Below are 17,959 nucleotides of genomic sequence, written 5' to 3' on the forward strand. Positions count from 1 at the left end.
CAGAGCATGTGTGATGCATGGGCACTTTAAGAGCAGACAGTTTAAAGATAGCAGCAGGAAGATGTGTAGACCCATTTTAAAATCTGCATGTAAAAAACTATGTTGGAGCAGTGGTGTGTATTTAGGGATATTGCACACTGTTAAGCCCTATTTGTGCTTATAATCTGGTAGGAAAAAAATCAAAGAATGTGGTGGCAACACTTTAACACTGAGAAGAGACCTCAATAAAACACAAGCGTAAGCCAATCAGAGGGAAACTGCTGTGCTGTGCCCTGGGACCCAAAGCCTCATTGACACTCTGGCTGAGTGACTGCCAGGTACAATGGCCCGGTCTCCCCTCTCCATCTCCTGGTCTATGGCAAAAAGAGCAGAGCTGAAAATGTTAGAGCGAGCCGTTGGCATGGAAACATTCCTCTGAGTTTTACCGGCGTCTGATTGTTACAGCAAGAGGCACTTCTCGCTGTAAGGTGCCCCAGAAATGCTCCGGGCAAACACGCCGCTCATTCATTGAATTCTAACAGAGTGCTATTATTGTTGACCCAGGAACGGCAAAGAAAAGAAAGGTTTTTGTTGTATTTTTTAGAGGGTTTAGGGGGGGGGGGGGGGTTCAGTAGCTGGAGAGTTGAAGAACAAACAGAAAGTTTAATTGAAATAAAGGAACCAACAGCAGGCAGGAACAGTTCATTCTCACTGTGAAATTATGCAGTAACAGAGGGACTGTGGAGCAAGCAGCTGAATTTAATGATTATAGGACTGACTGCCTGACTGACTGTCATGAAAGAAAACACAAAAAAGAGAAAAGGTTCCTTTTTCATAGCTGACATCTGATCATAGCAGGAAACCCACAGATTGATATCATTAATGACAGCTAGTTTTTGTTTAGGTGGTTTAATCCTGACTCTTGCCTGGCAGAGATGCTTCACCAAGACTGAGCTATTTTCAGAGTTTTCATCTCCCGTAAAAAAGATCAACTGCAGTAGCATGTTATTTTTTCTTATTGTCCTATCGACGGCTGTTATTTAATCACTTAGTCTCTTTCATAAATCAGCAGGCGAACCAGATCCACAGCGTTATCTATGAAATGGTTGAGAAAAAAAAATACTTTTTAACTTTTTCTTCAGTTTTCAGATCTAGACTAAACTATAGTGTCTAATTAGTGAATATTGATAGCTGCATTTATCTCTTCACCCAGCTGTCATATGGGTGAAGGTGTCATATGTCACATGATAACTTTCATTTGCTCAAAATGAAAGTTATCATCTGACAACACCTTTCCTTTTACAGTGACAGCTCAAGAACGCAGTGTTAAAATGGCCTGCTGTCGAGTGTTAATACACATAAATGTCAGTTTCTGGCCACTGATGAGATATGAGAAAAAAAGAGGAATCTATGAGGGAAAAAAGAACCCCAAAAAATTTGATTTTTAGACAAAGTTTGAAAGCAGAATTACTGTTTACAGTCAAAAGTTCCACTTGCTACCGTTTAGGTGAAATATTCCTGCAAAGATCATATGTTTTACACCTTGCTGTTAAAAGAAGATAAAGGAAAATCTTTTACATCTGATTTTCTTTTCCTTTTTTTTCCCCAAGGCACTGGCTTGTTTTTTTGACAGTAGGCTGACAGGAAAGGGGGTATGAGAGGGGGAGACTTATGTGGTAAAGGGGCACAGGTCGGATTCGAACCCGGATCGGCCGCGTCAAGGATTAAGGCTTCTTTTACACCAGCTTTTTGTCTGATTTTTAATGAAAATCAAAATACAATGACCGGTACACATGTGAGCTCTTAAAGAACAAAGCTGGCACCACAGGACCAGTGGAGGCAAAGAGTTGAACATACTTTAGGGTTAATAAACAGTTAAAAGTTACATAGAAAAGGACTGTCTGACATGTCAGCTTTTAAATGGTTAATTGATGGAGCGTCAAACCTCGGCTGTTTTGCAATTTTTCAGTCGAACCTACAGAAGTACAGAAAACACCGTTGGCTGAGTGTAGTGATACCTCCTTACAGATGTTTTACTTCTTAACAAATGAACTTATTGGACTTATTGTTTAATGAATTGTTTAATGAATCAGTCAGTATCACAGTATTATCTGTATTACTGTATATGCCACACCCTCAAGTCCTAGTCTCTGACGTATTTCAGCTGTTACAGTGGTATAAATACAAAACTGACTTGTTTTTTTTTTTGCTCCAAGGGAACTGTGCAACCAAAACAAATGTTAATCATTGAATTCCACGTGTGGAGGTAGGGTCCAGTTGCTTTATCTTGCTGTTAACCACCAGGTTCCCAAACGAAGACCTGGCCTCAGCAGCAGTAGCACCCGACTCTCACTAATCTCAAAGGTAATTGGCAGCTGATGCCTGACTGGAGTTGTGATAGGCAGCCCGGGCCACAGGCGGTTACGCTAGTTAAGTGCATGCAGCAAGTTTGCAGAAGGAGCCGTGATAATCTACCATCATCTGTGGTAGCAGCACTTCTTCCAGGCATGTTAGTAAAACTAGCTGCAGTTCAGTGGACAGGATGAATGAATGGTAGCCGGCGCGTGCGGATGACGTCATACACGCGCTGCTTTGCTTTAAAAAAATATAAATATAAAAAATATAAGTGCAGATGTCTGGGGGACAGTGATTCGCCTACATGTTATGAATGCTGGCGTACCATAAATGATAAATTATGAACAGTTAAGTTTATGCCTTTAAGTCGTTGCCCATAGGAAGACGTTACTTTGATATAAACAAACAGAATATCTTCAGAACAGCTCCAAATGACACAAAACTCCTATGGGTGAGTAGAACATGATGTAATAACGTAAAATCAAGGGCCCAATGTAAAAAAAATGGTGTTCCCCTTTAAGATGAGACAGGGAACGCAGAAGAATCTGCGAGTAATGACACTCTGATGAAGCTTTAGCTACGAAAGTGGAGGAGGGGCTGGAAGTTGGTTGAAACTGTGTCATCTGCGCACAGAAGCAAACGAGTTGCGATCCGAGGCCTTTTAAGATGAACTTTGGATGGCGATTGGCTTTTGTGTGGTTCAAAGCTGATTGGCTGTGTCGCAGGTGGATGTAGGAGAGCCATGAGTTTGTTCAGTTGACCTTCCGCCTAGGCTCCATTTATTACCTGAATGGAAAAGACTGGAGCTTCGGATCAACTTCCGTGTAGAGCCTCTCATTTTAGAGTTATTGGAAGAACATCCCACACAGATGCAACAGGTTTAATAATAATAATTGAACTTTATTGATCTCTTATTGGAGAAATATATCTCTGCATTTAACCCATCCCCTTGAGGAGCAGTGGGTTGCCATTGTGCGGTGCCCAGGGAGCAGTGTGGGGTTAAGGGTCTTGCTCAGAGACCTGGACTGGCAGTCTATGGGAGTGGGGCTCGAACTCAGTACCTCAGAATTCCAAGCTCCATGCCCTAACCATAAGGCCGCTCAAATATAAATTGAAATGATACATTTCTGGAGGAGCTTATGTCCCTTTAGGCTTAGAAATTCCAGGGGTGAATGATGCCTGGGATTCTCTCCAGGACGTATTACAGCTGTGACTCAATGTTCGGAATGTGGTCGATGGGTAAATATTTTTTTCACATTGAAAGTTAGAAAAAACTAACCTTGACAAAAACATTTAACATAGCTGCCATGTACCATTGGTCACTAAACATAATCTGCAGCATCATACAGGCTAAATCATGCTGGTTAAAATGAAGTCCAGTTTTCAGTTGCAGCTGCTTTGGGTTAAGGAATAATTAAATTACATTTTTGATAATGAAGATGAGCAATGTTGTCAAACATAAAAGACTCTGACCAACATTTACAGACATAATTACCTGACAAGGAGTTATTAATGCAGCTTTGTGGATGTGTTTTGTTTTACAGGGTGACTGTAGATCAGAACATGCTTGTGTTCACAGACCAAGTCAAATTACTCACAAAAAAAAGTGGAAAATCAGGAAATCACCAACATAAAGAATTTTAAGAGATCCAGCCAGAAACACATCATTTACACTGTTACACCAGATTCCTTAACGTAACAAGGTGATGCAGAAAATCCACCATGGGAAAACAAGTGGAAACACTTAAATTATACAGCAGTAATGTAATATCAGAAAAGGTCAAATGTGTAGGACTGTGAATTCAAATTACCTCTCTCTTTTAGAGTTCATGCCTTCAGCACAAACATACTGGAGAGCAGCAAATCGACCCCTGAAGCTCCAAAGGCTGTATTGTGTAAACATGAAATGAAACAGTAATTATTGACACCCTGGAAGACTGCAGAGTTTCACATGTCTCATATGTTCATAAATTCTAAGGATCTGCTCATTTAAAGGAAAGAGAAGAAAATGTTGGTGCACCTTTGATTTTAAATTCTTCTTCTCATCAGTTAGAAAAACAGGAGCCTAAACCTACCTGTGGGGGCAGTGTTGTCCTATAATTGAGGGAAAGAAGAAGCTGAGAGAGAGAATAGAGGTATGCAAAGCTTTCAGGCAAACTTGTCTCAGAGTGACACATCTACCTATATCTAACTGAACCCCTTGTGCTACAGAAGCAGAGATTATTGAGTGGTGCAGAAAAGAGGAGAACACTAATGCAGGCACAGTGGGAAGGCGGCTTTCATGTACCTAAAAGAGAAAAAAAAAATCAAAGATTTGACAACAAAGACGTTGTAAGTGAATTTCCTTGATCTTAGTTATCCCTTTTCTCTTCATATATCTGACGTATTATAATGAGGCTGAAAGTCTTAATGCACATAAGGGCCATTTGGTGTTAAAATTAGATTGAATATTAATATGTTTAACAATTGAATTATTGAACCGAATCAGCAAATTCTGGTCAAATTTGATCAAGAAATTTAATCATTTCACAAAAACACAATTTGGTTAAATAAATACAGAGTTGTTGTTTTATAAATCATCCTATTTATTTTTGTTTTGTATGTATGCAATAAAAAGTTTAATTTCAAGAAGCATATAAGGCATGAAAACACTTTTTAATGGACCATCTTCTCAACATAATGCTAGGGATTTTGGCAGCATATTTTTTCTGTTATAAGACAGTTATAAGTTATTCATGCTGATTAAACGGTATGAACAGCTTAGTTTGCATTTTAGATCTGCTTTCTTCATATTTAGTTTCACTTCATTTGAAGTTAACAATAAGGTGAAATGCCTGAGCTATGGATTCTATCAGTATTAAATACTAATGATTTACAGTTTTTATTCTCTATTTTTCTCTCATAACGTTTAAATGTGGCATCCAAACATAGTTCTAGACATACTCATGTATAAGTTAAAAGTAGTAGTGCTTTATTTCGTTGTATGTGAGCCACACCGAACTAATTGGCCCATACTGGAAAATTCTCAGTTTGAATACATGATGTTACATTCTTATTGATCCCCTGCAAGGAAAAAAAAAACAAAAGAAACAATGACAATGACATATTAACTGAGAACATACAAAGGATGTTTGCATATTCTCAATTTAAGAACACCATTGGCCCTTTAACAGCTTTGAAGTTGTCTGGTCAGAGCTTAGGAAAATGGATTTTTATTTAAAAAAGGACCAGGTTTGGCCGAGTGATAAAATAGATGGTCTAATGAGCCTCGTCACTCTGCAACAATAAACTGCTCTTGTTTATAATATTATTTGCAATTCATTCAATGTAATTTATTTAAAGCTAAAATGTCGGATTATTGATGGTAAATTAACGCTGTTAGGAGCAGGGGTGTCTTTAGGAGCCTATATTTGGGGCTAGGCCCCCACAGATAAAGGCTGCTTTAGTGCACGCGGAAATTTATGCACACAGACCATTTTTGTTTAAGGGTCCTCAGCAGAAAGTGTTTCTTCAAAATGTGCTCCTTTGGATTTTACTTATAAAACTCTATTGTGTTGGTCGCACTTTGTCAGTTGGCCCCCCTTCCTGCAGCCTCTCCTTCCTGGCCCTTGCGGATAAAGGCATTTTGTTTCATGTCTCTCATGCACCTTGTGAAATGGTTTATTTATGTAAATGTTACTCAACTAATCAGTGTACAACTGCAATATAAATACAATAAACTATGAATTCCAAGATTTAATAATTGATCAGTTTAAAAGACTGAACTAGACTAAGTCAAACAGTTTGATGACTTCAAAGCACCGACCTGCATCACATTTGCTCCATCATTCTACCTTCACTGTTTCTTCTGGCTGGGCTCTAGATATACTTTCCATATAGAATTGTATTATTTCTATTCATCAAATAAAAAAACACATTAACATTTAATTATGAGTAGAAGTGATGTTATTATTAAGCATTTTATGTTATATCAATATAAAAAACATACAGTATTCATAGAATGATACAACCGGGTTCTTGTGTACGTTAACATGAGGAGTGTCTTAAAATCAAGTGATTAATATAAAACCAAAAAAATATGTGAAAAGAACTTTAGCAAATGCAAGCCAGGTGTTCAAATGTTTTATACATTTATTTTTCACCAAAGGACAACATTCCATAAAGGGCATGGATGCCATCACTAAGGTTTGTCATCTTATACAGTCTGGCATATTTGTCTCAACTATTATGGCTAATATAACTGGCTATGGAAAAAGTTGATTGTTTTAATGAAAAACTAGACCACCATTCAGAAAGCTTTAATCCTTAAAGTTCCAATTGGGCCCACTTCCCATGGAAAAGAAAATACATGGATCTGCAAATCCTGACATCTCTGCTGTATTATATAAAAAACAAATAAAAAAAACAAAACAGAAAAGCTGACAGCAGCCTGCAGTAAGCTGCAGGACCAGCGGCTGCTGCTGCAGATCAGACTGCGCTCTATAGTGATTTCTAAATATTTATGATATTTTATTTTCCCATGCCAGGCAGAGCTGCAGCATAAGAATGAAAGAGCGGATGAGCAGCGGGTTGCCAAACCCCTGCACTAAGTCATGTGCATGCATGTATCTTGTCATTGCTAGCTAAAGGTAAAATCAAATTCCCATGTTAACTTTGCACCCCAGTCCAGATACTAAGGTCCCCTCCGCCAGAGCACAGACGGCATGCATGCTGAACTTTACATTATGACTATGTTGTCTTATTGAACAAATGTAAGAGCTGATCTGACAATGCTGAGGTCAGTTGGTTTGGGTGGCTGAAGCTCCCACAATAGGCCTAAAGAAGTCCATGGTTGGGAGAAGAAGTTGTGGCATGGTCTTTTATCTTGATACAACACTAAGATGTTTCTCATCAGAGAAAAATCTGTAAATTCTGCCGATCCATTTTTTGTATATATGGGGCTTTGAAGAAATAAGGTGAGGCTATAGTGAGTGCTATAAAAGGAAGTAAAGGTGCTTTATCTATGTTTGAGACTCATATTTTGAATTAAAACAGGAAGTAGTTATATATGCCTTGTTTTATAAATATATCCAACTAATAAAGAATTGTCATATACAGTAGTTGATCAAAGACACATTAAAATGGAAGCTCATCTAGAAAATTGTGGTGCAGGTAGTCATCAAAAAATGTGGTTAGCACTAAGAATATTACAACTGAAACATGTTCTTAAAACTCATTTTTCACTGTTTTCAAAGTATGTATGGAATATACTATGAAAGAGGTTGGAGCTACAGGCTATAGAGAACATACTACAACCTTGCAACACCATACATTATGTACAAGTAGAAAACATGTTTTTTTCCAATTTTATTTCCAAACCGTTCTCAGTCTGTTGGTGATATTTCTGGGATAAATCATAAGATGTATATAGATGTTTACATTTGCAAACCCATGCCAGTAGGAGCTTCCAATCTTTGACTGTATCACAGCTGAAAAATTTCCAATCGCCCCGCTGAGGGACATAGATGCTGAAATGACTTATTTGGCAACACTGATCTCACAGAAGCATCAAGCAAAATCCATCCTTACATAGCCATATAAGGGGGTGTGTGCGCTCTCTAAGGGTGTATAAGAAGGAGCTGTAATCATCGCTTCAATATAGGCCTGATTGAAATAATGTTAAACTAACCCTGTATAAATAAACAGTGTTTGCTGATAATGCTGGGTGATCTAACCAATCTTACATCACCATTTCACCATATATTTTTTGCCAACTAAGTCTAAACTACATGTTATCATCTTTTGTGGGGAAAAGGAAAATACTTAGACTGATAAAAGGTTAAACCAAAATCTTGTCTTGTTTCCCAAAGCCAATTGATCTAAATTACCTTCTTTTTTAGTAATCTTCTTCATACCTTTTATGCATTTTTTTTTGATAACTTAACGTCTCCTGAGGTATGGAAGATAATCGACCACTGCATTATAATAAGTAATCTTTTTGCCTTGATGTTTCTGTTTTTTTATGTACATTTGGAGTATTTTTAACTCCTCTCCACTCTCCTTTCAGACACAAAAAGAGATTAGTTCACAACTCTAAAATAAAATAGAAACTTCAGACTGCTGTGGCGACTTGCAGGAAACCTGCAGAGGTCAATATCCGTTTCAGCGTTTGGCTGGTTTGAGATTTGTAGCCGAGCAGGGCGCAATGCTCAGGGGCGGCTAGGAAAAAAAAAAATTATTCCTCATAAATGGAAAAAAGACCAAATAGTGGCATTTAAGCGCCTGCAAAGAAATGGTGTCACACAGAACCTCATCTTTCAGTCCTCCTCAGGCTAAGAGAATGTGATGTTCTCTCTGTATTGTAATTTATTTCTCCCACAGGTCACTGCTCTGCAGCCGCACTACATACTTTATTTTACAGGGTGGTCTCTTGCTATCATCTCCTGTCACAGTCATGCACTAATGCAATCTAAATTTTGCCTGGCTGTATGAGGAGATTCAGACTTAACGCCCTTAAGTGACCAGATGTAACTGTAGGTCTTTAAAAAAATGGCAGCCAGTAACAGTGTCTGTCCATCTCTATTATACAGTGGTTTAAATATTAACCTTTCAAATTGACACACTTTGCCTCTCAGCCTGATCCATGCACACATTTTAAAATCCATGCACATCTCTCTGACAGGCTGCCTGAACTAAATATTTCAGAGGATTTTAACTATTATTGTGAAATGCTTTAAAAAAAAGTACATATTGTTGAGTAATTTTCACCAGATGTCAACCAGTTGAAGAAGAAGCAATGCATTGGGGGTATTTGATTTGATTTTAGTTTTGCAAATGTAACATTTAAACATTACAGGATTTACCTCTCTGCAGAGATGCTCCTTCAGAGTTATTGTGAATTCCTGAATTGTTTGAAGAGATAAACACATGTTTGAGATGATGAGGGAACAGCTGCCTCCTGCTGATCTGATTAGCAGCTGCTAATTCTTTCTACTGCGCTTCCAGTTGTTGGATGTCTGTCCTCCCCATGCTGCCGTCACACCCTGCTGTGGCCCGTCTTGCTGTCACAGTTGCATTTAAATCCAGGAAGATAAAACTTCATTGTCATGAGAGCTTGATTGGTAGAAGTGGCTGGTAGGACTTGCTGATGTGCACCATAGCTTTATTTATCCTGTTTTGAATATTTGATAGGGGTAAAATAGGGAGGGAACTGCGTGACAGAGTAATTGATCTGTTTGTTCAGAAACAAGACACGAAATGGCACAACCCTGCAGTTTCAGAGAGAGCTGTGAGGAAAAATAGCAGTCAGTAAGCAGGACTGGTGTTTCCTGTTCATCTTTATTTTCAGCTACTCTTCTTTTTTCTATTACCCTAACTCTTTCCATAAACATCTCGCCCTTGGCTATTACATAAAAAAATCTCTGCAGACAAACCAACATGTCAGAAAATGACTGGCATTAAATATGACACACCGTCCTCATGCCATCATTGCAGACAGAATCATTTTTTCAAGAGCAAGATTGAGGATGGTGCAGTGCAGATGTATGCATCCTGAATGTTTGAGTCACTCAGGTTCCACCATTTCCCACATGCTCTACAATCAGAAAACAACAACAAACTGCTACCTCTTCACATGAAGAGGAACACTCGAGGATGACTGCTTATTTTTAGGGTTGGTGATCGATAGAAAAGATGTGTAGTTGGAACAATGAGCTGCATTTGAACAAGAACTCACTGAGGGATGTTTTTGTAAAGGTAAACATGCATGTATACATATGAAATACACATGCAAAAAACCTTTTTTAAAAGTTTTATTATCTTGTGATTTCTTTATGACGTCAGTACTGGGTAGCACATTATTGTGAAGAAGACTGAAAATGATTCTGATTGTGATCGTCTTATTTTCTCCACATGTAAAAACATGAGAAGTGTGCTGTGCATTAAAAAAACAATGCAACACGTTTCCTTCATTATTTAGTGTTCTGCAAAGTCCTCAGAGGTTTGATAGAGAAAATGCATGAACAGATAACAGCATAACAATTAAGTTGTGGTACCAATAAAATAGTTACAAGTGCCTTGCAAACGTATTTATCCCCCTTGTTTTTTAACCTGTTTTGTTACATTTATTGCAGTAATTTAAAAGTCTTACTGTGTTATATATTTACATATATTTTCTACACTGTTCATATGCTAAGGGTATCATTTTTATTCTGTGCTATTGTACTATATTTTATATTTTTTCATTTTTCTTACAATCATATTTTTCTCTCTTCTGTAAACAATTGCACTGCAAGAAAAGGATTTCCCGCAGGAGATTAATAAAGTACTTCTGATTCTGATTCTGATATATAATGACAAGTTTTTAGAGTTTAGTCCTGTTTCTCTTCTAGACATAGCTATGGGCTTAGCTTTTATTATGACTAACTGAATGTGCTTTCTTTCATCCCTTTAAATTAAAACCAGCTATTCTACTTAAGTGTTTCTTTCCTAGATAGCGCCACCTATGGAGCACCTATGGAGCTATGCATGGAAGTTGTGAGGGATTGCTTTACAGCTCAGGACACAATGCAAGCAAACATCTACTGTTGCCACATGCTCATCTAGGAAGAACTGATCCTGCAATGTCTAGTAGTCAAGGCAATCCGCTGGGTCTCGTTTGAATCTGACTTGATTAAATTGTCTCCGTAACATGTTGTGAATTGGCACTATATCGTTAAATGGAATGGAATTGAAAATGTTATGAATTGCCCTTGGGTTTAAGTGTGTGCGTGCATGCATGTTCATTTGTGTGTTCCTGTAAAGGATTGGCGACCGGTCTAAGATATACCTGACCTAATATCCAGTGACAGACAAGCGATAGAAGAATGGATAAGATAAAAGGAATAAAAACTGAACATTGACATATGCATGTGCTTTTAGCAGTTTTGCTTTAAAACCATTAGATAATTATTTTGTATACAATCACATTTAAAAGCCACATAAAAAATAAACTGTGTGCAATCAGTGTCATTTGATCTGTCATTTTACATGGCAACCTCACTAAGCAAGAGCCATCAAAGCACGAGGGTCAAGGAGCTCTCTAAACAAGTCAGGGACAAAGCTATTAAAAAGCACAAGTTAGGTTTATTAATAAAAAAAAGAAATCATTCATGTTCCTCCTGAGCACCATAAAATCTATCCTCTTCAAATGGAAAGCTAATGGTATCACAACAAACCTGCCAAGAAGGAGCTGCCCACAACACTCCCAGAGCAGGCGAAGGGGACGTTAATCAGAGAGGTAGCACAAAGACCAAAGGTAAGCCCGGAGCAGTTTCAGAGTCCCACTGCAGAGACTGGAGTATCTGACCATAAGAACACAATCTGCCACATAGTTTACACAGGCAGAAGAAAAATGGCAGAAAAAAAAATTATAGTGTTTAGAATAGGATGCAACATTTTAAGTATGCCAAAATACATGTTGGTACCTCCCTAAATGTATCCAGGAAGAAAACCTGTTTGAAGCTGCAAATCAGACTGAAGTGGAGGTTGAGCTTCCACCATTACAGCAAACCTAGACTTCCAGTTAGAGCTGTAGTAAAACGGTTTGGGTCATGGAAGATTAATGCATTAAGACTAAATTTAACCCAAAACAGAATTTGTGGCAAGGCTTGAAAAATTCAATTCACAGATTCTTTGCATCGAGTCTGGCTGAGTTAAAAAAGATATATCCTAACCTGCTGATGTGCAGCAATCTCTGCATACATAAAATAAAAAACTTTCAGATTTGTACATATTAAAAAAAACATTTATGTTAATTTTTCCTTTTTTAGCTCAGAGTTATTTCTTCATTTTTTTGCGGTTTTCTGGTTTAAATCCTAATACATTACATTACATTACAGAATGAGGTAGTAACATGAAAATTTGGGGAAAACTTTAAGTAGTGTCACTACTTTGGCACAGCATTGCACAATGCACTATGACCTTAGAGGATATCTCATAATCTATTAGCCTGGCTGGACGGACTACCAAGCATTTCTTCAGTAGTCAGATCTGCTGTATGATGACTTCTTTCTCTATCTCTGCTTTTGTCTCCTTGAACCCCAGTCGGCCTCAGGAGATGGCCGCTCACACTGAGTCTGGTTCTGCTGGAGGTTTTTTCCTGTTAAAAGGGAGTTTTTCCTCTCTACTATCTCTACAAGCATGCTTGGTGTGATAGCCTTCGAGTCAATAATCGATGCAATCAGCTGGTTTACCTTAGATAGAAAACTGTGAATCATTTGAATGTGATCTGGTTGAATTGTAAATGCCTTGAGATGATGTCTTGTGAATTGGCACTATATATAAATAAACTGAATTGATGTTTTTTCTTTACAAGTACATTATGAGTTCTGCAGTTTAAATTCTACATGACTTAACTCACCTTTTCCCTCTGAAACAATTCCCAGTAAAAGTTACCTCACAGTAAGGTTGTTTAGAGCTATACAGTGTCACTTCCTGTTAGGTTCACTGTCTGTCACTTTATCCAACCTGCCTACTCCCAGGTGCATGGTATCTGCACTCCTGCAATCCTCTCCTCCTCAGAATAATTGTCTCCAGCCTGTCGTCCCAATTGAGGATCCGATACGGGTAAACATGATGCAGAGTTCATATATTTACAGGCCACAGGCTATCAGCTGGCCGCACTCTGGATGCGAGTGACTGAAAGTGATAGTGATCAGTTAGAGCCGAGCTACGATTGATTAGGTATGTGTGTATAAACAGATAGTGAGATCAATGGAGATAAGTCAATGGAAAGTCCACGCATTTATATAAGCACCAGTGAGTGACACCAGAAGTTAAGAGGTTTTATAGATTCATGTTAAGCCTTGATTTAGCCATTTGAACTTAAACATTAAGAACTGTGGTGAATAGAGGTTACAATATCTAATAAATATATTAAGTCAAAATAAAGAAAACCCCACAAAATTGAAAAATAATGATCTAGATTCATAATCTTTGTCAAATAAAGCGATTTTTTAACTTTCTATTGGATCATCTCTTGTTAAAATTATAAAAGACTGATCAAAACTAAGCAACCGAGCAATCAGTAAACGAAGTGGACATACCTGTTTGCTAAAAAATAGACTGTTGAGCCTGCACTGGGGCAGACAGCGGAGTGAGATCCTGGGAGCATGCTTATCTTTTTCAGGGTCCATCAGCATCTGTCATGTTTACTCCTAAGGCTAGCTTGCTACTGGCTGACTGCTCTGTTGAGGTTCTCCATATCTACCACCTGTGAGCAAAAAGAGAGCACAAATAGACACAGCCACTGCTTTGCAGTAAACCAGAAAGTCTATTTATTTTCATCAGTGGTACTATTTTTTTTTTTTTTTTTTTTAGATATCTCCATCTTACTCAGAGAATATGCAGATTAACAACAGATATGACGAAATTCAACTGAAATTTAAAATAAAAAGGAGACATTTTGATCATGGGCGGTTCTAGACAATGGCCAACAGGGACCTGTGCACCCGGTAGAACTAGCTCTGGCTCATGTTATGGCCCCTGTACTGAAGACCTAATACAAATAAAAAAGTAATGAGGGTGCTGGAATAGAAATAGTGACTGTTAGGTTCCTTTTTTAACCTATTTTCTTTACAATTTAATAAGTCAAAATATGTATTTACCTGAATTATGAAGGTCCAAACAATAGCTTTTATTTATCTTTTAGTATATATCTATTTTGCAACTGATTATTTCAGTTGCTTTTTTTCTATGTTAAGTGAGATTTTTTTTATTTCAGGAAAATGAAATTAACATTTAAATAAAAATATATGACAGTTTCCCTTCTTTCATTGCAGGGCATGCAAGTGGTTATTTAGTTGGCTCTTAATATATTTTGAATGATACATTATTGAACTGTTTTTTCTTTCATGCTTTTCTGTGCCCCCTCCACTTGTGAATTTGGTCTAGAACGGCCTTTGACTTTAATTATGGGCCTGTGTTCGTACAAAAGGCACACCCAGACACACATTTGAACAATAATCAGATCCAGTCTCATGCTAAAACTTCTAATGCTAAGGGATTACATCCTCAAGTATGTCATTACTGCAGATGGTGTGTGCATGTGTGAGTGAGTGCAGAGTGGTGCAAGGAAGTCCAAGCAAGGTGAACAAGAGATTGGAGAGAGATTCTTAAAATGTCGCGGGTGAAAATGTCAGCTTCGAGGTGGAGAGGAGTCAAACTCTGTGAGAGCGGCAGGTTCAAACTTTAATGAATTAATGTCTGTAAGTCACTGCTAGTGGTCTAATGTGATGTCATCAGATGCCTGTGCTCTGTATCCACCACTGAGAACAAGCACAGGGAGTAACACACCATGGCCTCTGGCCTTTGAGAGGAATATGCTGTAGTCTCTCCTGTTTCACTCCTGCACATCCCCCAGGCTCCAGCTCTGGCTGTGACGGCTGTGATGACCCATACACTATTTGTGGGGTCACAGTCCTGCCTGCTGTGACTGTTAATGAATAGATGTGTGTGTATAAGAGAGAGAGAGTCCTGCTTTCCAGTACAAAACTCTCTTATCTGTGGAAGCAAGTGAGCTGCTTCTCCATGACGAACCGTGGAATCAAACTGCCGTAGCAAATACCGTCTGCCCGACCATCTTGTTGGCAAATCAAAGCAACATTGCAGGAAATCTGAGCAACATAGGAGAAGTGGACACTGTGTGCTGCTTTCTCTGTAGGGCAGATGACCGTGGCCTGTTTCATGCTGTTTTTTTCCTCACTGTGGTATCGCTGGGAGACAGGCAGCCAACCATTATGGAGGAGTGTGCCTGGGAATGACAAACACCCACTTGATCTCGTGAACCTGCATAGCAAATGGTTCTCAAAGCCATGTATGTGGCCAGTCCCATGAAAGATAAGAAGTCTTGGGCATTCAGGCATTTCACACAGATAAAACTGTGTTAAATTCTCAATAATGACCAAGTCTGAACTTTCATAAAGTGCTACGCATCTATCTTCACAGAGGTAAAAAAAAAAAAAGTGTAAATATAAATTTTATTTTAATAAGAGAAGCTGTCACAAAACCTTAACTTTCTCTTGTTAAGCACCAGGAGAGAAAGCAGGACATAAACAAATCAGCTACTCAATATTTTCAGGAGACCTTAGTACTTAAGTAATGTATTTCTTAAAAAAGTACTTCCATGAATCACTTATTTAACAGTATTCTTACATCTTTTAAAAGCTGAGAGTAGATGAGTGTAGTTATTTTGAATTATTTTTTTGTGAGAAATAAATATGTAAAATGTTTGTGCTGATATCTATCCACATAAAGAAAGAGAAAATATTTGATGTGTTAACAGTTTATGTTTATCTTAACATTAAACTGCATCAAAATACAAAATCTTAGCATTTGCTCATATGTGTTTAGAACCCCTAAGTGGTTAAACCAATTCAAAGTCAAATAAATAATAAAATATGTTGTGTTTTTAGTTTCAAATAGATCTAGTATAAGTATAGCGTGTTCCTTCTAGTATATAGTACAAAAAAAATGTTATATACAAAATTAAATCTAAAGAGGATAAATTAGTCATAATCATAACACAACATACAAATATGACCAAACCAGTACACTTTTGGCTGACACGTCGACTGTGCAGAGCAGATGATAACTTACCCTAAGTTGAAGTTATTTTACATTGTCAGACTTTCTATGCATTTAATTCTCTGTTATTTTACAATGTCCAACATGAGTGTTTAATTTCACAAATGCACTAATTAAAGTACAGTAAACCAATTCCAAACCTTATAGAAAGCTTTTCCAGAAGGAAGTTAGCTGTTATGGCTTCAAAGAAAGTGATAAAAAATGTACTCAATGGATTATGAATGGTAATCTACCGGAGTCTATAAAGGTAGAAGTGCAAATACAGAATAATTCAGAAACCTTTCCAAATGACATGTTTTTCTTGACTTCACTAAGTTTGTCTTTGATGCCTATAACTCAGATACTGCAGAATGCTGTCTACAGTAAGTTATATACTGTACACATATAACTATTTCATAATTTATTCTCAAAAGAAGCAAGAACCTGTCTTTCATGTGCAATTAAATTACTTTGATTTAAGCATGTTTGTAAGACAATTTGTAGGTGGAATAAGATGATTTATGTTCAGAAAAAGAAAAACAACTATAATTTTATTTTAAGGGCCAAAATCCTTTTTCTCTCTCTGATTTAGTTACTCAAATTAAGAGCAAATATACTGATTTAAAGAAAATTTTTGCAGTGCAAAAAAAACCAAATTAAGTTTCTTCTGATTATATGTGCTGACAAACAAGATCGAAACTGATTTGTCCCTTAGGCCAATAGGATTTTTTCAATTTACTTGAACAATTATTTAGAAATAGCATACATTTCTGTTTTGTGGTTCATTTGATAAACCAAAAAAAAAAGCAATCTTGCTCTTCACTTGCCCCACCTGCCCCCCCTGGTAAATATAGCGGTGAGTCACTACTGTCCAGGTCTAAAATGTCATAGTTCAGTCTGTAAACTAAAATGTAAACAATTGCATTTAAATTAAATTAGAATATTAACAATTTAACATTTCCAAACCACCAAAGAGGTATGGAGAGTTTATGGATGACAGATGTTTCTGTTCTATAGAAGAAATGATAACTTTATGTCCTTTGACAGAGGATTCCAAAAAGTTAAGAAGCAAACCATTTAACTTTTTTTCTAAGTTTAAAGACATTTTGCTTCCCATCCAGGAAGCTTACTCAGTACAAAATGTCTGGAGTAGCATTGAGCTCCAGGTTTATAGATTAGATTAAACAAAAGCCTTGTTAAGGTTTAGGGAACATGCAAATCGAATTGGAAGAACAGGTCCACCACTTAGTAATGGGAAGTCGGTGAGGTCGTTGTTGTCCTGCAAAACCCAATAATCGCCCATTCCTCTGAAAAGGGGAGTTGTTAGGATCATTGTTGGCCCAGCTAGAGATGTTTGAAAGAGGAGTTTATTGATACAAAATGCCACTTAAAATATGGACTGGTAACACCTAAGGAACTGCTGATGGTGTCAAAAATATTTTATGTAAAACAGATGGAGGGACCAGTATATCGGTGCTTATGGTTCTTAACTGGTGATGAAAAAAAGAAGAACATTTGAAAAAAAGAGAACATTTAAAAAAGTCCTGCTAGTGAGACAAAGAAAACCAGCCAGACAATTTGAGCATAAATTCCATTCTAGCGATGGTTAAAAAATTGCCTCTCTTTCTTGGTCGTAGGGTTTCCTTCTGCTCAGGTGAGCACAACATGATGTATGACGGTCTCGGAGCTCATCTGTCATTTAAAGAAGTTGCCGTCTGATTCCACCTGGCTGGTAAATGCACACACTCTTTACCACATTCATCTGCTCCATGTCCAGGTCTGTGAGCACAAACTTTGACACACACCTGAATGAGCTGAAATAAATGAACAAAGCTTACATTGTGATCTAAGTAAATGTTGCACTGGGGGCTTGGCTGCTATACCAAAACACAGCAAGCTCTGCTGCAAGAAATATAAGAGGTAGGATGTCTTTAAACAGGGAAAAAAGAAATAAAAACTGAGCAATTGCAATGGATTCAGAGTTTTCTGTTTCTCAATATGTATTTGGCACACACCATTTAGTGACCTCATTTGGAGTAGATGA

This window comes from Cyprinodon variegatus, unplaced genomic scaffold (assembly GCF_000732505.1).
Source record: "Cyprinodon variegatus isolate N-32 unplaced genomic scaffold, C_variegatus-1.0 Scaffold956, whole genome shotgun sequence".
NCBI classification, from domain to species: Eukaryota; Metazoa; Chordata; class Actinopteri; order Cyprinodontiformes; family Cyprinodontidae; genus Cyprinodon; species Cyprinodon variegatus.